The 26,858-nt window shown below is 40.7% G+C and overlaps 1 protein-coding gene across 1 annotated transcript in view; it reads left to right on the top strand.

Annotated features, from left to right (window-relative positions):
- Positions 1 to 8,142: 8,142 nt before the first annotated feature.
- LOC100496393 overlaps positions 8,143 to 26,858 on the top strand; it is a 93,861-nt gene continuing 75,145 nt past the window's right edge. Inside the window, exons 1-2 of the mRNA XM_031902157.1 lie at positions 8,143 to 8,436; positions 20,456 to 20,567. The gene's annotated coding sequence lies outside the window, so the exon portion shown is untranslated. The remainder of the gene's footprint in view (positions 8,437 to 20,455; positions 20,568 to 26,858) is intronic.

Here is a 26,858-nt window from a genome sequence, read left to right as displayed (position 1 = left end):
CCCAGTATAAAAAGGAAAGTGTAATTAAAGTTAGGCCTATTGATTACAACCCTGAGCCAGTTAGGGATAACCACTGGAAAACCTAGCTGTTCTTGTGGGTCCGAACCTATATGCCCAATATGCCCAATTTAGAGGTTACACGTGATTATTTTGAGACTGCCCAGTTAAGGGATCCCACATTAATAAAAGCCCAGGAACATTTTTAAGAACTAAAAGGAAAACCTTGATTCCTTTCGGCTGAAAGGTACACTTTGCTATGAACCAAGATTTGCTGAACCAAGTTGATAAAATGCATGGGAAAGTAGTGTAACAGCTAGTGGTATGCCAACTTTATATTAGATATAGCTTAGAAGTGTTGCCCAGAGTATCAGGTAACTGCTCCTATTACACATTTTTGGAGTTTACTGGTATCTCTGCCTATTATAGTGGTACCTTTTGAAACAATAGCTATGGATTTAATTGGGCCATAGGTGACATTTGCCAGAGGACACCAATACATACTGGTAGTTTCAGATTATGCCACAAACTATCCAGAAATGATTCCTTTGAGAAACACGTCCTCTAAAACAATCTCTAAAGGACTGGTGTGCATGTTTTCTGACATTGGGATTTCCAAACAAAATCAAAAAAATTGCTAAATATGACACAAGTCATATGCATATGGGTCAGCTAAAATCCATACCTTTAACCCTGGGATATGGTAATCGTGCTAGTGCCTACTGTTGAAAGCAAATTCTTTGCTAAGTGGCAGGGATCAACTCAGGTAATTGAGAAAGTGGGTCAGGAAAACTATGATGTTTCCCAACCAGGAAAAAAAGAACTGCCTGGCCACACTAAGACATGATATAATCAGGGTCAGACTGGGTGGTGCAGGGCCCACTGGGGCTCTCCCTCAATGACCCCTGCACCACCAAATGGCCCTTCTCACACCTCCCTGCAGGGGCCCCCCACCTGTCTGACCCCCTCCCCTGCATAAATGAAACTTACCTGCAGCACGTCGGGGGAGGGAGACCAGAGGATCAGTGGAGAACCCTACAGAGTCCAGGTCCATCTCAAAACGAATAGAGTCCTATAAACCCGTAGACAGGCAGGCTATTTCTAAGCAGGTCAAGTAAATGTTAGACTTGGGGTAATTGAGAAATCAAAAAGTGAGTGGTCTAGCCCAATTGCACTAATTCCAAAGCCTGGCAGATCATTTTTTGCTATGATTTCCACAAAATAAATGTGGTACCAACATTAAATGCATATTATATGCCACGGGTGGATGAACTTATTGAAAGTTAGACTGTGTCAGGTATTTGACAATGCTAGATCTTTCTAAGGGTGGTCATACACATTACAATTATGATCTTTCATGCTTGTACCCTCCTCTACCGCTCAGTGCTGAATCATCAGATGGAGGTAGAAACAATAGGAATTCTATTCCTATCTGATGATTCATCCCTAAATGTTTGCCTTTGCACAGGGGCCTTTAATGGCACCCAATCCAAATATCTTAGTAAACCTCATTTTGTAAGATATCGGTGCATGTATGGCCAGCTCAAGAGATATTGGCAAGTTCCCCTTACTGAATTCAGTGCTGCCTTTTGAGGTACATGGGACACCTTCCACGTGATGGATATAATTTTCAAATACCATATCAAATATGCATCTACCTACGTGAACAAAGTTGTCATTTTTAGCACTGACTGGGATAACTATCTGCAGAAAGTACAGGCAGTGGTAGATTAATCATAGAATAAAAGTGTGCTATAGGGCTAGAAGAAATCCTTTATCTTGGGTACACCACTGGTGCTCACTGCTCAGGTGGTGTAAAATTCAACCCACCTGATTAATTAAATACGGGATGGGGTAAGGAATACTAACAAACTCACCCTATTCTGAGAGGTGATAGGCAGAGTTCGACATGCTACCGTACCCGGTAACTTTCATTGTAACCATAGTGGTCGTAGCCATGACAAGTAGCACAAGCCTTCAAAACTGAACAGCGTGGTTCTACAGGTGACTAGTGGAATTACTACTAGCCTACCTGGCAGGACATTAGCCAACTCAATGTCCAAGTGAGGTCACACCAAGTCCGAGTACTGGTATGTGACTCTTGGTTTAATGACCAGGTGACTAGGATAACCTGAGCGGAATTTGTTCCTGTCAATTACGCAGGACATTGCCCAGCTCAACGTTCCAGTTATGTCACCCCCGTATGCAGATGCAGTTATAGCTGTCGCTGCCAGCAGGGGGAGGGCTTGAAATGTCAGTGGGTAAGTTTCTGATTGAAGCGAGGATCAGAGTATAGAATGTCCAGTTGGTAGGTTTTTTAATAGAAATGGTGCACAGATTATTGATCAGACAAAGGGAAACTAGGGAAAAAAAGGGGGGGGGGGAAAGAAGAAAAGGAGAAGGAAGTAGCCTTCAACCCAAATCACTGCAGAAAAAAAGAATGAAATAAAATAATTAACATGTAAAATTACTTTGAAGTCCCCTAAACCTAAGTTATTAAAGTATATAATAAACATAAAAAGGGGAACCACATATGGGAAACACAGCTGACTGTTATACTTAATAGGTATTTAACAGAATGACTGATGTTCTTAATGAAAGCATGGAAAAGCAATAACACAAGCTTGTATAAATATGTAAACAGAATTGATAATAGGGACCCCAAATTAAAAACCAGAGAACAATTTGATGATCACTGTGTTAAGGATCCATTTTTCCAGGGACCAATATTTATGGGAAGCCAGATTATTCAGTTCCTGGTCGATAATACACAAAAGCGAATGTTTATGGGAAACCAGCAGTTCAAGGTAAGTAAAATGATGCATAAGATACTAATTAATTTCGTCCAAACAGGCTTAAAGTCTTAAGTCTGTGTATCCAATTGGAGAAGAAGTCACTCCCGACTGGGGAGGGACAAAATCAATTACCATACTGCGCAGATTTGATAGTGAATGATGTGTTGTCATGGGGCTAGTAGCACGCAATGGCAAGCATACAATAAATAAGTAAATAAATGCACAGGACACAAGAGCATTGGTGGAGAAAGGCCGCAGCTCTTTTTATTTATCAACATCTGCATGTACATCTGTGTGATACCTACAGGAAAATACCCACAATGCCCTGCTTTTACAACTTCAAGGGATGACCTTAACTTGAACCTGTCTGTCTGCTGAAGTAAGTCACTATACTATATATATATTCTAATTTCAGTCTCCTAAAAACACCTGATGGCTTCCACAACTCCAGCTAAACCATGCAAGATCTTTGTTCTCACTATTTTTATAAGCTTTATTTTTGCATTTTCAATAATGTAACAAAGCAAGAAAAAGGGGTAGAGTAGGGGGAAACTCGGGGGGGGATGGAAGAGGGAAGCAGCCAGTTAAGAAGTCTGTAGAAGTTATAAGCAGTTGGTGTTCAGATCAGTGCTAGATTCCTGGCAAGAGGTCCATATTGTCCCAGATTTTGTTAAATTTGGCTAGAGAACCACTGCCCTAATAAGTCTTATACGTAAGAAGAGTGTCATTCACCATTTTTTTCCAAAATGATATGGAAGGAGTTCTTGTAGTTTCCACTTGATGTTTTTTCTTGTATAGAACAAGAGCAGGTAAACAAAGTTGTGTTAATGTTTTGGAGCACTCGAACAGCACCTGATCTGGGAACCAGCACTTATATTGCAGTGCCACCCACTGTGACCTACAGCACTTATATTTGCCTACTTGTGTCTGTAACTTACCCTCCCATATAGATTGTAAGCTCTACAGGCCAGGGACCTCCATACTCTTGTGTCTTTGACTTTTAACTTATTGCAACTGTATCTTGTATTTATTTGTATTTATTATTTATTTGTATTTATTGTTATACTTTGTATATATCTATTATTATCTTAATAACCCCCTGTAATGCATTAATGTATTCTACTGTACAGCGCTGCGTACATACGTAGCGCTTTATAAATAAAGATATACTTACATAATGTTGGTGTAGGATTATCTGATCAATACACCAACAGGTATATTTCCAGTGACTTGATATTATGAAAGACAAAATGAGTTTGTTAAAAAGGCAGCAATCTCATCCCAGTGGGAGGCAATCATAGAACAGGACCAGAAGGCATGTAAATAGGTGCCAACTAGCATTTAAAACAAAAATAAATTGGTATGAGTCACTCCCATATTGTGCAAATGTATTGGTATTGGTGTATATTACAATCTATGAATCTTTATATATATATATATATTTTTTTTTATTTACTTTTTTTTCCCTGAGGAAGAGCACAGTTAGTGCTCGAAACGTTGGATTTCTTTGCTTAAATAAACTTATCATTTTTTGCCAAGTCCTGGTGTGTGCAGCTCACTGTCTTGCTTTATATATATATATATATATATATATATATATATATATATATATATATATATATATATATATAGGAACAAACAGAGCACATCCTATTAAAGTTCAAATGCCCAGGGTGCTAGCAAAAATATATAAAGCAAGACAGTGAGCTGCACACACCAGGACTTGGAAAAAAACTGATAAGTTTATTTAAGCAAAGAAATCCAAAGTTTCGAGCACTAACTGTGCTCTTCCTCAGGGAAAAAAAAAAAAATATATATATATATTGAACATATTTATCATACATGTATTTCCCTTGTAAGCAAGAACAAAACAAAAGAAAACCATTCCCTTTTGGTAAAAATGTTGGTAAGAAAAAATGTGCTTTTAAAGCATTCAATTTAGTAAGTACAGCTAAAATCTTTCATCATAGAAGCATGCAAAAAAGCTGCCAGACATTCTAAAATAGAGATGGAAAAGGGTACTGCAGCAAGAAGTAAAATTAATTCAAAATTATTTTTTAAATGTCAATAGTAAAAATATTAAGTAAAAAGGGATGGGGTCCTTATTATCAGAGAGAGGTCAATTGGTTGAGGGAAAAAGTAGAAATTCTACACAACTGAGGTAACAGCTAATGAACACATCCTTTTTAACAGAGCCAATTTTAGTAATATGGGTCACTCAGGAGGAAATTCAAAAGAAACTTGAACATGTTACAGTAAAGAAAGATAAAAAAAAACCTCCCAGTCTAGATGGTAATTCCACTGAATACTAAAAATTTCACCCAGACTGGTAAACTTGTATTAAGAGACTTTAAGAGACACCTATGGCCATCTTCCCACAACCACACAAGAAGCTCTAATAGTATTAATCTCTAAAACAGGGAGTGATGGTAAAGACTATGCAGCATATAGGACAGTTTCCCTACTTACTTTTGAACAAAATCCTTACCAAAGGCCTTGCCCTGAGGCTAGTTCAGGTCTCTGAGTCATTACCGTATATACTCGAGTATAAGCCGAGTTTTTCAGCACAAAAAATGTGCTGAAAAAGTAATCCTCGGCTTATACTCGAGTGTTTACAGTAGTCAGCACTGCGTCCCCCCGTGGACCACCTTCCCTTTGTGCAGACACACGGCGCGAATGCATGTGGCATGAAGCAGTAACATAGTCCATATGTCCCTTCATTGTGCACCGCGCGACGCACATCTAGCAGTGCGCACTCTACACCATTAAGGGACATACACTTTCCTTGATGCACGTCCCATCGTTCCGGTATTTAGAAGCAGTTACAGAGCGCTAATGTCTCTTAACGGTGCAGCACGCGGCGCGCATGCGCACAGCATCACAGCGCTCTGTAACTGCTTCTAAATACCGGAACGATGGGACGTGCATCAAGCCACGGCGCGCCACATTCATTCGCGTCGACAGGTCAGAAGGAAAGTGTATGTCCCTTAATGGTGTAGCGTGCGCACTGCTAGACATGCGTCGCGCAGTGCACAATAAAGGGACATACGGACTATGTTACTGCTTCATGCCACATGCATTCACAACCTGTCAGCTCTGTCTCATGGCTGCTTAGGTATTTTCTGTCTGTAACGAAAATCTTGGTTTTAACCGGATAGTGATTAAACTGTGAGAACCTGCAACATTAATGATAACAAAGAAGCTCCAGAATGAGCCAACATTTGTTTTTGTTCTTTTTTGCATTGCCTTATGATGAATTGCACCCTCAACTACACTCAACTCAGCTACAAACTCATAAAACTCAAAACAATTAAGTTGTGAGCTCTCAATCACTATAGACTGCACATTTTTAGTTATATGATAATGCACTAATCCAGGGGTTTTCAGATTATTTGGGTTCTTGAATTCTTGACCTAAAAGTTTAAAACTCGAGATCTTTAAAGCCATCATGCGAGACGTGTGCTGCACCATTAAGGGACGTACGCGCTCTGTTACTGCTTCTAATTACCGAACCGATGGGACACACATCAAGCCGCGGCGCGTCACAGTGGGGGCACATTCACTAAAAAAGGCACATAAAAAGACCGCTAAAAAAGTATAAAAAAAAACTTTTAAGGGCAGATCTTTAGAAATAAAAATGCTCCAATGATGCACTGTGCCTACTTAGGATTTGTAAGTAATTATTTTTGGTAATGGAGATTCACTAATGATGGGAGCACACACAGCACACAGAACCAATGGGACAAGCACAAAGCACACAGCAGGATGGCAAGTACTTGATAATTAGTATGGCAGCTTCCTTAGCCTTCCCAAACTTGCTTTTGTCTGCTGCTGTAGCATTTTTCTTTCCCTAAAGTTATCTATTATTTATTTATCTGTTATTTGATTATTGAAACTTAGCAGTAGCCGCTGCATTTCCCACCCTAGGAGGGGTTCCCTAGGCTTATACTCGAGTCAATAAGTTTTTCCAGTTTTCTTAGGTAAAATTAGGTACCTCGGCTTATATTCGGATCGGCTTATACTCGAGTATATACGGTAATCTACCTGGACCAAACTGGGTTCCTGCCTAAAAAGGCCACTGCTATAAATAGCTGTAGATTTTACCCTAATATAGACTGTGACCCCTACTAAGATTACTATTGCCATATCAGAGCTTGACAGTAGGATGGTCTTCCACTTCTTGCATTGGGACTTTCTGTGGGCAAACATGGAAAGCACGTGATTTGTACCTCAATTTCTCAAATGGAACAAACTGGTATATAATTTTTTTTTTTTTTTTTAGTGGGTTATTAAATTGGTTGTACTTAGGTAGACACTTAGCAACCCAGCATAGAGGCCTCAATGATGCAGAGGATGTTTTTCAGTAGAGAGTATACCTATTTTAAAAGAAGTATCTGTCAGCAGACCTGGCGATGATATTTTTTGCATAAGGTCACACTAATTTTTTTACTGCTTATCATTTTTTTATTGTAGTAATAATGTAGTACTGAAAAAGCATAATTGAATATATCCCTAAAAAATCCTTGCATCAATTAATTTCTAGTGATGAGCGAATCTGTCCTGTTTTGCTTTGCCGAAAAATTTCTGAATCTCTTAAACGATTCTCAAAACTTTTTTTGATGCAAGTCATTTTTTTCACGCGCATGCCAATCTTTTTTTTACAGGGGCGACAATTTTTTGATGCATGCCAAATTTTCTCTGTGGCGAATTTTGTCGCCCATTTTGCGAAAAAATCTGGCAAATTGTTTCACCCATCACTATTAATTTCCATTTCTTAAGCAATACAATATGTTGGTTTATCATCTCACTATAAACAAAGGACCCTGCCCTATGCGTATGTCTCAAGTGTAGCCTGTGCTTTGTTTCAGCTTGGTATTACCTGTGATTTGGTGCATTCCCTTGATGCAGCAGCCAGAGCCTCTCCAATTTACTGCATGTTAACGTAGAGGAACTTAGTCATACAAATACAGACATGCAAATCACTCAGTCCCTCTCAAACATACAGTAGATTCAATTACAGGGAAACAAGCTGATTTAGTCTCTCTTACACACACTGAAGAGGAACACACACCCTCACACACCATCATGCGACCACACTGGCTTTTCTCTAGATAAAAATGAAATGAAGTAACAAATATAAGTCTAAAGAATTCACTGGTGACTAGCAACACAGCCAGTACAAGGAACTACAGCTTTGTGTTTAGCACAGAAATCTGTTGTACAGGGAATGCAAGAATGACTTTGCTTTATCACTGCTGTTGCCCCTCCTCTTTCAAATAGTGCACGTCAAGCAGGTAAAGTATTTTTAGTAGTTAGCATTTACATAAAGAATGCAAATAGGCGGAAGTGACTTTCTGAGAATAGTTGGTCAGGGAGTGTTAGAGAAAGTACCAGCACTTGCTGCACAGGGAAAGAAAGCCGCAGCAACAAAAGGCAAGAAGAAACCAAATGCTCCCAAAGCGACCACAGGGGTGATCTGGATTCTCCAGAGGAGCTAATTCTTATTTTATAAATTTGCAGTCCAAGCAGTCACAGGCTTTATGTGACATTCCTTATTATGTAATGCCTTCCCGGAATTGCTGTTGGTTTTGCACCTTCAATATGCTGCTGCTCCTACTAGTCCTACTACCTCAAGGCCTCTCAGGTAATTCTGGAATTACCGGTGTGTGGGGGGAGGCTAACAATAGAAGGGTTTCAATAGGAAAATATAATTATATATGAATAATTAATATCTAGTGTCTGCACATAGACCAAAACCATGCCTGTCAGAGGAGACACAGAGTATCAGAGGGGAGAGCATTGTCTTCTCTCCACCTGCAGAAAAAATGCAGAAAGAGAGAAGCCCTGGCAAAAACCATAATTTATTTGCCACGTGTTAAAACTGCCAAGTAGAAAAGACACATTCTTAAGTTGGCTATACTTGGTTTAAAGTTAAAGTTGTCTACCAACTTTAGACAGTAACAAATAGCACAATCCCCATGTGGTTCTAGTTTGGTCTTACCTGGAATATAGTCAGTAAGGGCCATTATGAATGTGTTTGCAAGTGTAAGTTAGGTTGATAAAAGACACATGTCCATCAAGTTTAAAGTTCAACCTTTTTTATGTCTATATGAAATCTATATGAAGTAACTGCTAGGTACTTGTGTCCAAACAAATCTGTACTTCTGTATAGTTGTATTAAGCACCTTGTTAACAGCATTGTATTTGTAAATGACCTTTCATGTTTTTTTATTTCTTGTGCATTATACATGGAATAAGAATTGGATATACTGTATCTTTTTTGTTTAAATACATGAAATTGGCACAGCATTTAGCCTTACAAATATTCTAGGAGCATTATAAATTAAACTAGCAATTCTAGGTTGTAAGTTCCCCTGCATCTCAGTTTACCGTATATAGTATGCCTGGGATGGGTTAATACCCATTTCATCTCTCTGTGTATATTATGTACTTAGGATGTTAAAGCTACTGCCTTTTATTTTATATAATGTATCCAAGGGATCAGTATCTACTGCCTGACACTATATGTAATGTGCTTGGGTCACACTGTATATACTGTATATAAGTCTGGTGTGTCACTACACACTGCCTTGCATTTAACATGCCTCTGACTGTATATAATGGACCTGGAGTATAAATATCTACTGCATTTTACTGTATACTGCGGTGCTGTCCAACTGCCCCCTCTCCCTTATGTGACCATCATCTGTTTGGCTGCTGTGAATGCTTATCTTTGTGTAAGGTTTAAATGGTTTCATTGATTAAATTAACTGGCCTCTGCAATATTCACACCTGATATTAAGCTGTAAACACCTGTATTGACCTGCATTATTCGTACCTCAGATTCAGACTGTAAACCCCTGTATTGTTCACACTTGCTAGTCCATATATTGTTTACACCTTGAATAGCCTGCATTGTTCACATCTTGATGACCCTGTGTTGTACACACCTCTAAGACTCTGCATTGTTAACACCTGTAAGGACCTGCATTGTTTACACCTGTAAGACCTCAGACTCAGACTGCAGGCATCTAGGAGCAGTACTGGCACTGTGTCGCTGTACTTAGTACAGTACAAACATTTCATGTTGATGTAGTCATGATCAGCTACTTGCGTAGTCATGATACAGGTAGGTTTCCATGTCTCCTTCCATACTCTGCCTGCCCAACTCTATGCTGCCAGTGTGTGCCATACTCTGACTGCTCTACCTTGCCTGTTTGTGCCATACTCTGCCTGTGTGGGCCATACTGTGCCTGGCCTATGCTGTCTGTGTGCCATAATCTGCCTGCCCTACACTGCCTGTGGGAGGTGAACCTGGTAGGGGTTTGTTCTGGGAGTTTGTTAGCATTTGGAAATAGTTGCTAGGGGGTCCCTAAGGTGTATAATGTGCTTGGGGTTGCCATTCTATCCTGGGGGGAGGAGGAGCCATATAAATTTAAGAGTATGTCTTAATATGACATAAACTTCTTTTACGTATGAGTGATGGGTAGTAGCAAGGACCAAATATTTGTTTTTTAGTGTGCCATCACCAATAATGTGGGTATGGTCTCAAAAATTCTTGTGATAACATGGGTGTGGTTTGAAGTAGATGTGGTCAAAGGGAATGGTCAAAACTGGCTTCCATTATCAGCCCTCCAGAAAAATTCTGGCTCTTAGTACCACAGAAGTTGGACAGCACTGGTATGCAGTATAGTGTGCACAGGGTTTCAGTACCCACTGTCTCTCACTGCAGATGAAACCACTTGGATTTGTTTACCAATTGAATTTTATTGGCTTAAATTTAAAATGCTGTCATTCTCACACTATTTATGCCAGGGTGCCCACTGTTTGTCACTTGTTGACTTGAAAAAATGTGCACATCCACCAACCACCAATCACAATTCACCTATTGACTTACTGGTTTTAATTTAAACTGCTGCCGTTCTTTAATTATTAATCCTAGGGTCCCTTAACATTGCAGAGTTAGTCCCTGGGTAACTGCAGTTCCAAGTTAAAAAAATCGCCAATCACTTTCAGTGGGGAAATTTAAATTGTTGCCATTCAGACACTATTAAAACCAGGGTCCCCAAACTTTGCACAGTGGTTTTTATTATATAAATGTGGTCCAAGGTTAGAAAAACTGGGTAAAAACAGCAACAGATCAGATTCCATCCAGTGACTCCATGACACGTTTTTCAAACCAACATGAAGTTTGTTCTCAAACTGCCCTTTCTAGTTGCATATGATGTGCTTGGGATGTAACTATCTGCCTTCTCATACAGTGTAAATGGTAGGATGCTTCCAGCTAGGATAGGGGTTATTGCTGGAGGCTACCTTCAATCAGCTTTGGGGGAAGGTCTTTTATATATCTTGCCCACCCCTCCCAGTCTTTGTCTGAGCAAACAGGTTATTTCCTTGAGTAAGGGCAGTCCAACAATCTAGGTAAAGTAGTTTGTGATCTAGCAATTCTGTATGATTTTAACGTGTCTAACTCAGGGACAGAAGTAGTGCTAGGCAAAAGACACATGTGTTAGGCACCTTCCCTTAGTTATTTGCCTACCCCTAGTTAAAGAATGGCAATGTGCTCCTACTTGTCAAGATTACACCCCTCCTTTTCTCTCCCTTCTCATCTTACTGTAGAGGGGACAGGAGTAATCCAGGGCAGCGGGCGTGCCTTGGGCACACTGAGTGTTTGACCCGGCACTGGCCTGAGCTTCTAAAATCCTTGGTACTGTGTTATTTGATTGATAATTTGTGTACCAAATTTGTTTCCTGATAACTCCATTTCTAAATTTTCCTAGTTTAGTTGCTTAAGTTCTGTGTATGATTCCTGTTCTGTGACTATCCCTCAATAAATCCCCTGTTACTGCATCTTAGTAATTTGTAAGTAGTTTGTAAACTAAGCTGCTGCACTTCCAGAGAAAACTCCTGTGTTCAGTCTCTCTGTCACGTGGCTGCCTTCACTGCAGGTTCTTGCCTAATCTGCGAGTCTCTATTCCTCAACTGTGAATCATTCCACTAAATGATTGCTTATCTTATCAGTTACAATTGTATCAAAATAGCTGTGTTGTGTAATCTGGACACTACTTGTATCTTCGTAATCTTTTCAGACAGTGTTCAGTGCACTTGTCTACTAGTGTATTAATTGTTCTTTAGACAAAGGGGCACATTTACTAATCCACGAATCCGAATCAAGAATGGGAAAAAATCGTATTGGAAACGAAAATTTCGTAAGATCGCAAATGTCACGAAAATGCTTATGAAAAAATCGTATTAGTCACGATAATATCGTATTGGCGATCCGAAAGTCATGAAATTTTCGTACCGAACAATTGTAAACAGCAGTAAATCTTTCCGATTTTTTCGTGCAAACGTCTGAAAAAGTTGTGCGCCATACGAAAAAGTTGTGCGCCGTATGAAAAAGTCGTGCGGACGCCCGAAAAAATCAGCGAAAATATGCTCGGAGCGTTTGTGCTTTCTTCTTCGTCCCTTCCATGTCAGTACGCATGGGCAGTATTGCCCCCACAGCTAGGAGGTAGGACCTATATACCAAAGCCAATCAAAATTAGCCCTTATCTATAAGACCATGTGACTTCCTCCTCACCACTGTTATTTTTTGTCCTACTGAACAGGAGGTAGGATCTCCCTCCTCACCATCTTGTGATTTCACAGTTTGATTTTTCTTTTGTTTTTGTCATTTTATTTTTTACCTCTGTGTATACATAGAGGGATGATTCCCAGGTAATGGAGAAGATTTTACCTGATGCCCCAATAAGTAAAGTAATCAAACTTTCACCTATTGGGAAGAAATGCAGGTGTGGGCATACCCATGGCCCTAGCCTTGTGCTAAAATAGCCCCCTGCTCTATTCCCATGTATGCAAAGTATGCAAACAGCTGCTTAGTGGGAAAGTATACAGGCGTGGGTATTTCCACATTCCTGCCTGTGATCAATTGAGTCTCCTTTTTCCTATGGTGTTTTGAGCCTTTGAAGACATTTCGGACTAAAGGGCCAGGGGTATGGATATGGGCTAGTGATAACTAAGCCTGAATCTGGTGAGTATGAATCTTCAGTCCCCACTGTGTGTTTGAAATGCTCAGTGCACTGAGAGGCCTGCATACTAATGAGCTAATTATGTCCCTCAGCTGAAGGCTGTCTGGGTTCTTGTGGGAGTTGCCATGCTGCTGACTACTCACTACTACCTGGTAAGGTGTAAGTGCTCCTTTAGGGCACTTTGCTATTGATATCTTTAGTGTTTTTACTGTAAGCCTGAGTCCTCTGTGCAGACACAGCAGGTATGGGTGCAGGTATGGGTGCAGGTATGGGTGCAGGTATGGGTGCAGGTATGGGTGCAGGTATGGGTGCAGGTATGGGTGCAGGTATGTGTGCAGGTATGGGTGCTCATTTACACCAGGTGCTTCCAAGACTGTTCTAGGAGTTGCACTGCTGTAGCAGTATGGTATCTCCTTTTCTTATGGGGAGTCTGCACCTTATAACCAGCCTTTCTCCAGGGTTCTGACTGGAGTTTGCATTTTGCCTACAAGCCAATTTTATCCTGTAAGGTGTTTGTGTGCTTCTAGGCCTCCTTGCTATTGCTGTTTCATATTGTTAGCCTTTCTTGGTGAGTCGAGTCTGCCATGCAAACTCTGCAGGTATTGGGGCTCATTATTACACTGGGTACATCCAGACTGGCTAGGAGTTTTACTGCTGTAGCAGTATGGTATCTCCTTTTCTCGCAGGGAGTCTGAACCTTATAACCAACCTTTCTCCACGGTTCTGACTGGAGTTTGCATTTTGCCTACAAGCCAATTTTATCCTGTAAGGTGTTGTATGCTTCTAGGCCTCCTTGCTATTGCTGTTTCATATTGTTAGCTTTTCTTTGTGAGTCTACCATGCGGACTCTGCAGGTATGGGAGCTCATTATTACACCAGGTGTGCCCAGACTGGCTGGGAGTTGCACTGCTGTAGCAGTATGGTATCTCCTTTTCTCACAGGGAGTCTGCACCTTTTAACCAGTCTTTCTCCAGGGTTCTGACTGGAGTTTGCCTTTACCTACAAGCCAGTGTTATCTTGTTAGGTGCTTGAATGCTTCTTGGGCTCCTTGTTATTGCTATTTCATATATGTAGAATTCCTTGTGAGTCAAATCTACTGTGCAGACACAGCAGGTATAGCAGCTCTTATTTCATCAGGGGCTTCCTGGTTTAACTGGGGGTTCTGCTGTCTCAGTGTTGTACCTTTTCCTGCTTATTTTATTTCTGCAGGCCCTGGTTGGGTCTTTGGCTTTAAAAGGCAGTTTTTTCCTACCAGGTATGAACAGAGTTGTAGTTCAACAACTCCTTTTTCTTTCTGGTGTATTTACAGGTATATTTCTGTCTGCTAGCATGATAGGAGCCAACATTAGTAAATGTTTGATTGCTCTGTGACTGTCATTTTGCATGACTGCCGGCTTGTGCTATGACCTTTGCTTACGTGCCTGTTGGTCGTTGTCCTGGTTATGGCCTTTGGTCAGCGTGACCGCTGTTCTTGGTCCCTGTTAGCCAGTTTTTTGCTATGCCTCTGGCTTGCATGACTGATGTTCCTTGTTTTGGGCTTTGCCTTGTGTGCCTGTTGACCCTGGCCGTGATTATTGTTTTTGGTTTGCTTGGCCGTTGGTTCTGTCTATGGCCTTTGCCTCACTTGGCTGCAGTTCCTGCTTATGGCCTCCGGCTCATCTGTCTACTGCCTCTGACCCCTGGCATCAGACTTTCTGCTATAGCCTTGACTTGCTTGGCTGCTGGTCCTTTTCATGGACTTTGCCTTGTGTGTCTGTTGGCCCTGATTATAGTCTTTGGCTTGCTTGGCTGTTGGTTCTGTCTATGGCCTTTGCCTAACTTGGCTGCAGTTTCTGCTTATGGCCTTGAGCTCATCTGTCTACTGCCTCTGACCCCTGGCATCAGACTTTCTGCTATAGCCTTGGCTTGCTTGGCTGCCGGTCCTTGTCATGGACTTTGCCTTGTGTGCCTGTTGGCCCAGATTACGGTCTTTGGCTTGCTTGGCTGTTGGGTCTGTTTATGGCTTTTGTTGCCCTTGGCTGTGGTTCCGGGTTATGGCCTTTGGCTTGCTTTGCTACTGCCTCTCACCCCTGGCAGCAGAATTTTTGCTATAGGCTTGCCTGCTGGTCCTTGTTTTGGACTCTGGCTTGCTTGCCTGCTGGTCCTTGTTGGCTTGAGTGGCCACTGGTCCTTGGTTTGGCAGTTTTCTTTGCTTGGTCGCTGGCCCTGGTTCTGGCCTTGACTCACTTGGCTGCTTCTTCCATTCTGGCTTTTAGCTCACTTGGCCGCTGGTTCTGTCTTCTGGTTTGCTTGCCCGTTTTTCCCAGTTCTGTCCTTTGGCTTGCTCGGCAGTGGGATCTGATTTTGGCCTTTGGCTTGCTTGCCCATTGGTTCCAGTTTTGACCTTTGGCTCGCTTGGACATTAGTTTAGTCTTTGACTTGCTTGTCCATTGGTTCAGACCTTTGGCTCTGGTTTCAGCCTTTTGGCTCTGTTTTGGGCCTTAGTTTGCTTGGCCATTGACTCTGGTTTTGGCCATTGACTCTGGTTTTGGCCATTGACTCTGGTTTTGACCTTTTGGCTCACTTACCCATTGGTTTTGGCCTTTGGCTGGTGTGACCGTTGGCCCGGTTCTGGTCTTTGGCTTGCTTGGCCATTGGCTCTGATTCTGGCCTTTGGCTTGCTTGGCTCTGGTTCTGGCCTTTGGCTTGCTTGGCCGCTTGGCTCTGGTTCTGGCCTTTGGCTTGCTTGGCCACTTGGCTCTGGTTCTGGCCTTTGGCTTGCTTGGCCACTTGGCTCTGGTTCTGGCCTTTGGCTTGCTTGGCCGCTGGCCTTTGGCTTGCTTGGCTCTGGCCTTTGGCTCTGGTTCTGGCCTTTTGGCTCTGGTTCTGGCCTTTTGGCTCAGGTTTTGACCTTTGGCTTGATTGGCCTTTTGGCTCTGTTTTTGGCCTTCAGCTTGCTTGGCCATTGGCTCAGGTTTTGGCCATTGGCTCCAGTTTTGACTTTTTGGCTTGCTTGCCCATTGGTTTTGTCCTTTGGCTTGCTTGGCTGTTGGCTCTGTTTCTGGCCTTTGGCTTGCTTGGCCGTTGGCTCTAGTTCTGGCCTTTGGCTTGCTTGGCGTTTGACCAGTTTGTGGCTCATTTGACCCCGGTTTTAGCCTTGGTTTGCTTGCCAACTTGCCCTGTTTTCTGTCCTTTGGCTCCCAGGGAGACTGGCCCTGGTTAGGAGCTTAGGCTCATAGGATGCTGGCAATTGTTTATGAGGCTGCCAGTTTTGGTGTGCTCCTTGGCGCAGGTGGCTGCTGGCCTTGGCTTAGTCCTTGGCGTATATGGTTGCCAGTCATGCTGTGGTCCTTGGTGCAGGCATGTGGTTGGCTGCCTTTGATATGGTCTTTGGTTCATGTCATGGTGTGCCTTGGCGCTTGTGGCTGTCTACCTTAGCTGCTTTCTTGGCATGTGTGGGTGCTTGTTTTTCACCTTGTATTCCACTCCTTACTAGCAGTGGCTAGTTTGGGGAGCGGTTTCTTTGCAGTTACAGTATCTGAACAGTCCATCAGTGATTGCAGAGTCATGTATTGCAAGCACAGCGCTAGTTTTTTGCTATTGCTTGTGTGTTAGCTATCTTTCACTCTGGGCTCTTGCATGCAGGGATGGCAGCTGGCATGTTCTCCAGTGCTTTGCTTGACATGTCCACCACTGCTTTCTGGCAGGGTGTTGGTTTGTCCGCTGGTTGTTTAGCATGCATAGTATATGGCGCTTCTGACTTTCATGCAGGGTGGCTAGATGGTACATTGAGTATGGGCTGGCTGTGCACCAGTCGTTCCATGCATGTTTTCCAGTTGAATCCATTCCTGTTTTACTGGTTAGCTGATCTTCCATCTGCAGGTCGTGTACAGTTCCTAAACCTGGCCCTAACATTGCTGGTTAGGTGGCCTCTCAAGGTTGGTAGCTACAGTGAGTGGTAGGAAGTTGGATTTCAGCCTGTCATGCTCTGTTACAGGCTGGAGTCCCTAGCTTGTTTGTGCCATAGGGGGGCTTGATGGCTAGTGTGCCCTTTCACTGTTCGTTGCTTCAGATCTGTGCTTGGATTATCTTTGGCTGATCTCTGGGGGTTGTTGAGTTTGACGGCTGTCAACACCAATTTAAGCTGATACCGGTGTGCTTTGGAGCTAGAGGCTTGTGTGTCACAATTATTTTTCTAGGGCCCCAGGTTAGTGCTAAGGATTGGGGGCATAGAGACAGCTCTAGTGGATAATGCATCAGAGTTGTGGTTAACTGGTCGGTTGCTGCGGGGCTGGTAACACCAGTGAACTGCCCAGTGTCAGTTATGATTGTGACCATTTTCTTCTTGTTGGCAGAGGATCCTCCCGAGCCGGGCTTGGATGTTTATGGCAACCGTGGTGTGGAAATCCCTCTGGTCCCTGAGAGGATTCTTGTAGCCGGGAATGGTCCGTTTTTTCTTGTGATGCTTGATTTGTTTTTAGCATCTGTTGATATTATTGTTCCCACCCCTTATATTTTAGGGGCATGGCTTGGTAGATCCCATGCGTACTGACATGGAAGGGACGAAGAAGAAAATGAGAATTTCACTTACCTCTTATCGTAAATTCCATTTCTTCTAGTCCCGACATGTCAGTACGGAGTTTCCCATCCCAATTATTTGCTTCTTGTATTGCTTGGCAAATGTATAACAGTGGTGAGGAGGAAGTCACATGGTCTTATAGGTAAGGGCTAATTTTGATTGGCTTTGGTATATAGGTCTTACCTCCTAGCTGTGGGGGCAATACTGCCCATGCGTACTGACATGTCGGGACTAGAAGAAATGGAATTTACGATAAGAGGTAAGTGAAATTCTCATTTTTGTAAATGTGCCCCATAGGGTTATATATACCCAGCTACTAAGACCCACTTCAAGTTGAAATTTATAACGGTAATTAGGCCTTTTGGTGCTTGTATCAAATACCTCTCACTGTAAAATGTTCTAAAGATACTATTTCAAATTGCTTACACTATTATCTGGTGGGGATGCTACATATATCCATATATTTCTCGTACTCTGGATGCTATTACCTATTATTCTGACTCTCTGACTGAACAATGTTTTGGGGATGTGACATGCTGGAATGGCATTACCCATTGCTCTCACCCAATGAGAGCAGTAACCCTTGCTCTCATTGTATAAAGTGCTAAATTGCTTAAAGTCAATTTTGGCCTAGCCATGTCTGTTCAGTCCAGAGTCCTAGGTTTACTGCTGTTTTATTTCTCTGATTCGCATAATTTTTTAAATCAAAAAGTGTAATTTGTGTTTTTGATCTTCATTTCAGACTGCAATATGCAAAGATATGTTTTAAAATTTAAAGAATTTTTTTTCTAGAAAGTAAGAAAACGTGTGGGCTATGTCCTGTCCTGTTTTGCTTTGCCAAAAAAAAATTGTGAAACAGCAAAAAATTCACAAAATGCATTGAAGTTAATGGGTGACTTCATGCAACTTTTCTTGTGGCCATTTTAGTCTATGGGCAAAAACTTGGTGAAAAGCTTTGGTCATCACTTTTTCTGGAGTGCTAACCACTGCATGTAAGTTAGCAAAAAGTCTTTCTAGTGTCTTTTGATTGGGGGATGATAATTGTGTTCTAGGAGTGGACACCCCTTTATGCAGGGGTGAAGAAACTTGCATCCACTAAGAAATCTATTGCTCTCACTTGAATTAAAACTACAAACATTAAAGCTTTCCAGTGTAGTATCTTAAACCATTTAAAGGAGAAGGAAAGGTTAAAACTAAGTAAGCTTTATCAGAAAGGTCTATTTAAATACAGCCATAAGCACTCTATCAAAAAAACACAGGGTTTCTTGTCTCTTTTTTTGTAAACATGATGTTCCAGTGTATGACTTCCTCTCTCAGAAACACCCTTAATTCCTGTGGCCAGAGTCTGCACAGTTCTTTTCTCTCTCCCCTCTCCTGGTCCCCCCCCTTCCACTAGAATGCTAAGAACTACCACCCCCCTCCCTTAGAAATGTGTGATCTCAGCTATAACGGCTAGACTTCAGGCTGGAAGCTACTTAAAATGGCAGCTGCCGTCCTAAGCAAATGGAGAAAGCTGTTTACTCAGGTATGGTAATGGTTTCTGCAGAATAAATATAGTGTTCTAGGTGTTCTAGTAAAATGCCAAAATGACTTTCCTTCTCCTTTAAAGGTGGTGTCATAGCCATACTTTTACTAGTAAAAATGTTGTATGTTGATAATTTGATTCTCAACATAAAAATTAGTCTAATTAAAAGCCTCCACCCTGGGGCTAGAATTACAGGAAGTGGTGGTCATTTAAATCACGGAGAACAGCAGTAGCAGTGATTACTATACCAAAGTGAATAGGCAGTAAATGAAACAATACAGTATATATGTAGCAAAATGTATCATATTAGTAATAAATAGCATAAGCAATGCCATTTCATTTATAGCAATTTAATAATAAAATAAAGGGGCACATTCATCAAAGTAAGACTGGTCCAAATACAAAAATTTTTAATTTTTTTAAAGGTTACGACTTTTGCGTATTTTCTGCGACTTTTTTGTACTTTGCATCAAAAAGCACATCAAAAAATTTCGACAAAATCATATTGTTGCCCCGAGTACGAAAGATTCATATTCATTCAAGTTTGGTATTGTGACTTTCCTTGGGCCAAGTTGGAGCTGCAAAGTGCCATTGATTCTTATGGGAGGCTTCCAAAATCATGCACAGAAGGGTCAAAGTCAGAAAGGTTTTCCTGCATTTTACGATCGTTCAAATACGAAAAAATCATACTTTTCGGCCATTATATGATCAGATACGATTTTTTCGTATTTTGAAATTGTATTTGATACGATTTTTTTGTATCGTGCTTTTTATGAAAATCGTACTTTGAGAAATCTGACCCAAAGGGTAGAACACTAAAGATTCCAAACACAGTAAATACATAGTTGACCACTACTAATCTAAAAATATCCAAGGGTTGCAATGGTTATGCAGTATGTTGCAGGCAGAGTTATGTGTTGCATCACTTGCTTAAGGCAGCCCAGGATGTGTAAAGGCAAGTATTTTAACATCTCTCAGAAGTATATAAGCAAGATGAACCATGTAAGACAGAGCAGGTGCAGGGAAGATTTCTGGCTTTAATCCTTTGATTGTGGAAGCCACATGTTATAAAACCTCTGCATAGTAGGTTTTAGTAGCTAGTAGTCTGAAGTTAAATTAAGTCTTTACCCATTTTGAATTTGGCAGAATATGGTTTTCAGGGGTCCACATACTCTTGGAAGTTCTTCACAATAAAATGCATGCAAGGTGTTATTGTTGCAGCCATCATAATAATCATGAAAATTTGTATAATTTGTATACCCATTGTTAAATACATACTGAAGCAGTAGAATTCTTAATGAATCAGATAAAAGTGAGTGTAGGACTGGCCAGAGGGGATGACTTTGATGTAGTTGGCCAGCTTGAAGTATATTGCAATTTATGAAAAAACAGGCATTACTCGGTAGCTTAATGTCCTATATATATTGATAATGGGTGAGTATAGAGGATCTCTCTCTCTCTCTCTCTCTCTCTCTCTCTCTCTCTATATCTATATCTATATCTATATATATATATAGGTCACTGATTACCTTTATTGTTTACATTTCAGAAAATTGCACTAAACCTGAAAATGTTAGCTTCTCCTCCAAAAATCTGCAAAATATTGTAGAATGGTCACCTCCTTCCAGTGATGAATTACTATACAGTGTTGAATACAAAAGGTAGGTTTTAATATTTTTTTTAATATTTTCATTGAAATATGGAATAAGAAAGTATTCTTTAACAGTAAAATCTTGACTAGAGTAACCATTATGGACCCTAACAGAAAAATTGCAATTCTTGACTGGCCCTCATTGCACCAATGTATTTATTTACATTTGGAGGAAATGTAAACTATCTATAAGCAAACCCAAACCATTTTTTTCCTGTGGTCTAATGAGGAGAGCTGAGCTTTTACAAATTCAAGAAGCCTTTATTTTCTGCCATGCCACTTTAAAAGATGATACTTCTTTTTGCATGGGAACTAATTCTTCTTTTTGGGTTTTAAAGGTGATTGCAAGTCAAAATTTAAAAAGCATACTGCCCAATAGTGCTCCTATTTTTTAGTAAAAACACCACACTTTTGGCTCACCTAATCAAATATTTACTCAGTCACACTTACTTCACATTTTCTATCTGTTTTCTTGAACAGGCAGCCATCTTTAAAAAGGTATTCTTCCTTTCCCTCCTTGCTTCATACTGCACATGTGTTTCATTCCCCCCCTGGCAGATCCACTTCTGATTGGCTGGTGGGCATGTGTAGCTCAGAACAGGAGACAGGATCAAGTTATACACATGTGCATTGCTACTGAAGGCTGCCGCTGGCAGCCTACAGGAAGGGGAGAGAGATTTCAGTGATGTCACTGTAGTCTTCACACTGCTGTAGGCTGCCAGCACCATATCTCAGAGAAGCAAGCAGGGATCTGGGAATTTAGATATGAAGTAAGTACTTAAAAAGAATGCCTTTAGACTTACTTTTAATTTATATTAACCTTTCCTTGTCCTTTAAAAAAAAGAGAAAAGAGATTTTCTCTACCTAAATTCGGGCACTTGCATACACCTGAATGAGTACAGTCACATCTGGGAAAAAAAGGGCTGTGTTTCTTTCTGCATTACCCTGCAGTGGAACACATGAGGAATCAACGACAGGAGACAAAGGAGGAAACACGTATGTTAGGGCCCTAGATTAGTTGAAATCTGCAGCATCTTTCTCCTTGAAATTAATAAATTGTGAAAGCATTGATTATCATTTTAGCCTTGATTTTAGTGGCTTTATAAAGAGTTGGGCCATTTAAATGAATTTGTAATTTAAATGATAAGTAATACTCTTGTGATTTATGAAGTACTTTTTGTTTGCTTACCTTTACCCAGATATGTTGGGCAGTATTATTTGCTCATTTCATCTTTCCCAGAATTCAAAGAGAGTTTATAACCCCTATAGATTTTATTTGACAATTAAAAAGGATCTGGATGTGAATTTACTCTTTCTAATGTGTAAATCCTAAGGTCAAAGTACCATACACCAAGGTAATAACAAAGTATCTTTATTGTGTGGAATAAATTTACAAATGATATGAAAAGTACAATTAGTAAGTCAAAAATTACATAGGCTTCAACTAAAAAAATCTGTATAATTAATACCTGTGTATACTATGCCTGCCTTTAATGGCTCCATTATACCTACCCCCCATGTATCCATAAAAGGCAACAGCATATGTCCCAAAGGAGTCTTCTTTCATTCTAAAATTAATGAGCAAGACATGTGAACATGACCAAGGCTAATTTAATTGTTTAACCCTTTAAGTGCCAGCCGAATTCGTCATTTCGGTTCCCCCCAGTGCCAGACGTTTTTTAAGCATTTTGTACTCATTCACTTTAACAATGTTTTTTGGTAGGAAAACCTCCATGAAACTAGGGAAATTATATATCGTTTTTTTCGTCACTAATTGGGCTTCAACATACATATCAAATTTTATAACTTTTCTGGAGATATGATGTGTATTTTGGGTGAAATATGTAAAAAAAAAAAAAAATTATGAAAAATTTCTGTATATTTTGAGGTTTTTTTCCATAGAAAAGTTAATTTTACACACTTTTTTTTGTCGTTTGTAAAAGCCCTGATACTCCCAAGTCCAACGATACCAAATATGTGGTGGTACCCCACAGTTCCTGTCCAGAAGTAACCCCCAAACTAAAGCAATACTTAGTACAATATCACACCAGAACAAAGCGGAAAAGCGCTTGTAACAGTTGATGCAGCATAACTTATATGTAAATCTAAAATATCCCCTCATGTTCGGTATCTTTAGAAACTACAGACCTTCAGGTTTCTAGGTGCAATGTAGTTTTCTCTCAAAAGCCAAATACTTTTTGTCAGTGCATTGTGAAATTTGGAACTTTTTATGACATTTTTTTTTTTTTCTAAAACGTAAACTTGGACGCATGATCAAATGTGGATTTGACAAAAAAAAATCTCATAAAAATTTTCTAACAAAGGCAAATTTGAAAGACAAACTTCTCCTGAATAAAATGATGCCCCATATGTATGGGTGCACATAAAGACATGGGCACCAAACACTCCAAAGCAGGGGCAATGCATAAAGGCAATTACAGCTAAAAATTTGGGGGCTGCGCTCTATGTGCACTACCTGCAGTTTTTCAGTGTTAACCCCCCTACCTGTGAAATAACCCCCACAAACTATATATTTCTGAAAAGTGCACACCTTCAGCTATTCAGAGACACCACTCTTCTCTTTCTACATGGAAAATTGTGGCCGCAGTCCCTTGCAGAAGTCAGCGCTTTGGTCAGAAATCAAGGAAAAACCAGATACAAACCTAGATTTCTCCCCAAAATCTCCATGGCAACTACCAAAATCTTACTAACAATCAATCTGCAAGTTCCCCTGAATAAAACGATACCCCATATGTATGGGAGCACATAAAGACGTGGCCACCAAATGCCCCAAAACAGGGGCAATGCATAAGGGCAATTTCAGTTGAAATTTTGGGGGCTACGCTCTATGTGCACTACCTGCAGTTTTTCAGTGTTAACCCCCCCTACCTGTGAAATAACCCCCAAAATCTATATATTTACGAAAAGTGCACACCTTCAGCTATTCAGAGACACCACTCTTCTCTTTCTACATGGAAAATTGTGGCCCCAGTCCCTTGCAGAAGTCAGCGCTTTGGTCAGAAATCACGGAAAAACCAGATACAAACCTAGATTTCTCCCCAAAATCTCCATGGCAACTACCAAAAACTTACTAAACATCAATCTGCAAGTTCCCCTGAATAAAACGATACCCCATATGTATGGGTGCACATAAAGACGTGGCCACCAAACAGGGGCAATGCATAAGAGGGGGCTGCGCTCTATGTGCACTACCTGCAGCTTTTCAGTGTTAACCCCCCCTACCTGTGAGATAACCCCCACAATCAATATATTTACGAAAAGTGCACACCTTCAGCTATTCAGAGACGCCACTCTTCTCTTTCTACATGGAAAATTGTGGCTGCAGTCCATTGCAGAAGTCAGCGCTTTGGTCAGAAATCAAGGAAAAACCAGATACAAACCTAGATTTTGGTCAGAAATCAAGGAAGAACCAGATAAAAACCTAGATTTCTCCCCAAAATCTCCATGGCAACTACCAAAAACTTACTAAACCTCAATTTGCAAGTTCACCTGAATAAAATGATACCCCATATGTATGGGTGCACATAAAGACGTGGCCACCAAATGCCCCCAAACAGGGGCAATGCATAAGGGGGGTCTGTGCTCTATGTGCTCTACCTGCAGTTATTTAGTCTAAACACCCCCATACCTGTGAAATAACCCCCACAATCAATATATTTACGAAAAGTGCACACCTTCAGCTATTCAGAGACACCACTCTTCTCTTTCTACATGGAAAATTGTGGCCGCAGTCCCTTGCAGAAGTCAGCGCTTTGGTCAGAAATCAAGGAAAAACCAGATACAAACCTAGATTTCTCTCCAAAATTTCCATGGCAACTACCAAAAACTTACTAAACATCAATCTGCAAGTTCCCCTGAATAAAACGATACCTATGTCTGGTTGCACATAAGTACATGGCCGCCAAACCTGAAAATGCATAATATTGGGGCTGCACTCTATGCACCCCTTTTTTTTTTGCCTGCACCCGAATGAATGGAATACGCTCGGGTGCAGGCACATGTAGCCGATATACGCATGAAAACGCGTGAGAATGCAAAGTCTCGCGTTTTCATGCGTATATTGGCTACATGTGCCTGCACCCGAGCGTATTCCATTCATTCGGGTGCAGGCACAAGTAGCAGGCGTAGGGCTGAATTTTCGGCAAGCGTTTTTCCACTTGCTGAAAAAAATCAGCCCTACGCCATGTGTGGCATCAGCCTAACCCTTGGCAATAGAAACTACCAGAACAATCTTAGCCTTTCTAGAACAACTGAAATCAAATGAAGTTAAAATGGAATAAAACCACTAAAAGCAATCAAAGAACAATAATTGCAATGAAATCGGTGGTCAGAGCCCTGGATCCACCAATGTCACTGCAAAAGCAACCTTTTTGGGGGCACTAAACACACAATAAAGAACAATGCAAAGATAAAACACCATAAAATCAGTAAAATCCAATAAAACCACCTAAACCAACAGAAGAACAATAATTGCAATGAAATTGGTGGTCAGAGCCCTGGATCCACCAACGTCACTGCAAATTCAGCACCCAATAGCAATAAAAAAAGTTACAGCGCAATACAATAATAAAAAAACAGAAATCAATTATGAAAATGCCAAAAAAACACTAAAATGCAACCAAATAAATCAGATAATTATAGAGCAAGATCAGAAATAAAGTTTTAGTAAAAAAAAAGACTGCCAAAGAAAGCAAAGAAAGAAAGAAAAGAAAAGAAAGATAGAAAAAAAAAAAAAAAAAAAAAAGTGTAAGTGTAAGTGTGTGTGTGAGTGTCTGTGTGTGCTTGGGAAAGTTGTAAATAAGTGTGTATGTGTACAAAAGTGTAATAATGACAAAGATAGAAGAAAAAATTGAAAAAAAAAAAAAAAAATTTTAGACAGTTGAGATAGAAATAAGCAAAATAAACAGTGGTAGAGAGTTGTAGTTCAGCTTACCCAAGGCAGGCAGGCGATCAGGGGCGATCAATCTGGCAGGAAGGCAGCAGGAAGGCAGCAGGGGAGCTCCACCAGGTCCGAAGTGCGCAGCAGGAATGAGGAGCCGACAGTAGGCGGCGCTATTTAAAGGGACAGCAGTGGACACGTCATCATCGCGTGTCCACTGCTGTCATTGGCTGGCGACGCGATCGTGGGACCGGATCGGTGAGTATGATCCGCTCTGCTCGTTGCCTAGGGGGTTGTGAAGGGTTTACAAGCGCTGCGCTGCTTTAAAAGCGAGCGCAGCGCTTGTAAACCTGATAGTGCTGTAGGATGTAGATTCTACGTCCTGTGGCACTTTGGTCCTTTGCTACCCAGGACGTAGAATCTACGTCCCATGGCACTAAAAGGGTTAAGGGCCACAGTTCTCTATGTTTAGAATTTTACATAATAACATTGTAAGACACATGTCCATCAAGATCAGCCTTTTATGTCTATAAAAAAACCTGCCTAACTGCTAGTTGATCCAGAGGAAGAAAACCCCTTTCTGAAGCCTCTCTATTTTGCCTCAGAGAGGTAAAAATTTCCTTCTTAACTCCAAGATTGCAATCGGACCAGTCCTTGGATCAACTTGTACTATGAGCAAAAAAACCCTATATTTTCTCACTTCTTACAAAGCCATCCAACCTCTTCTTGAAGATAGTAATATATCAGCCAGTATGACTGATTCAAGGAAAGAACTCCACAATTTCATAGCTCTCAATGTAAAAACCTTTTCAGAATGTAAAGGGGACCTGCCACCCTAAGAAATAATCGAAATCCCTTTTCTATCATGTTAGTTGAGCAAAAAAAAAAACTTTACTTACACTGTATAAATTATTTAAATGTTTTTCCCTTCAGTCTTGAAATTTACAGTCACAGCAAACAGGCAGCTGCCATTTTGTGAACACCGTTATTAAAGCAAGCTTTGTATCAACCCAAAATCTTGTGCATTTGCCATTTGGGTGATATCTAGGAAGTGCTGAATAGAAAGTTAAAGTGATTGTAATTAAAAATCTGAGACATAAATCATATATCGCCTGCCCCATACCTAGGTTTATTTTTCAGGAGAACATGAGTTTTTGTGTATTTCTACTTCTGGAACAAGATATACAGCTATAAATGCTTAAAAAGAAAAAAAAGAAAAATGACTATTATGATGTAGGGATTTATACCAGAAAACTGTGCCAAACTAAGCAAATTGCCAAATTTTTAAAGCACTACAGCCATTTACAGCATACTTAAGATTCCAAAGCCAAAAATCCTGAATCATACCCCAGAAAACCATATATTTTAAAAAGTATGCATTCTGTCAAATGCGAAAGGGGT

This window comes from Xenopus tropicalis, chromosome 5 (assembly GCF_000004195.4).
Source record: "Xenopus tropicalis strain Nigerian chromosome 5, UCB_Xtro_10.0, whole genome shotgun sequence".
Classification (NCBI taxonomy): Eukaryota; Metazoa; Chordata; class Amphibia; order Anura; family Pipidae; genus Xenopus; species Xenopus tropicalis.
Note: the sequence above shows the minus strand (reverse complement) of the source record. Positions and strands in the feature narration are given on the sequence as shown.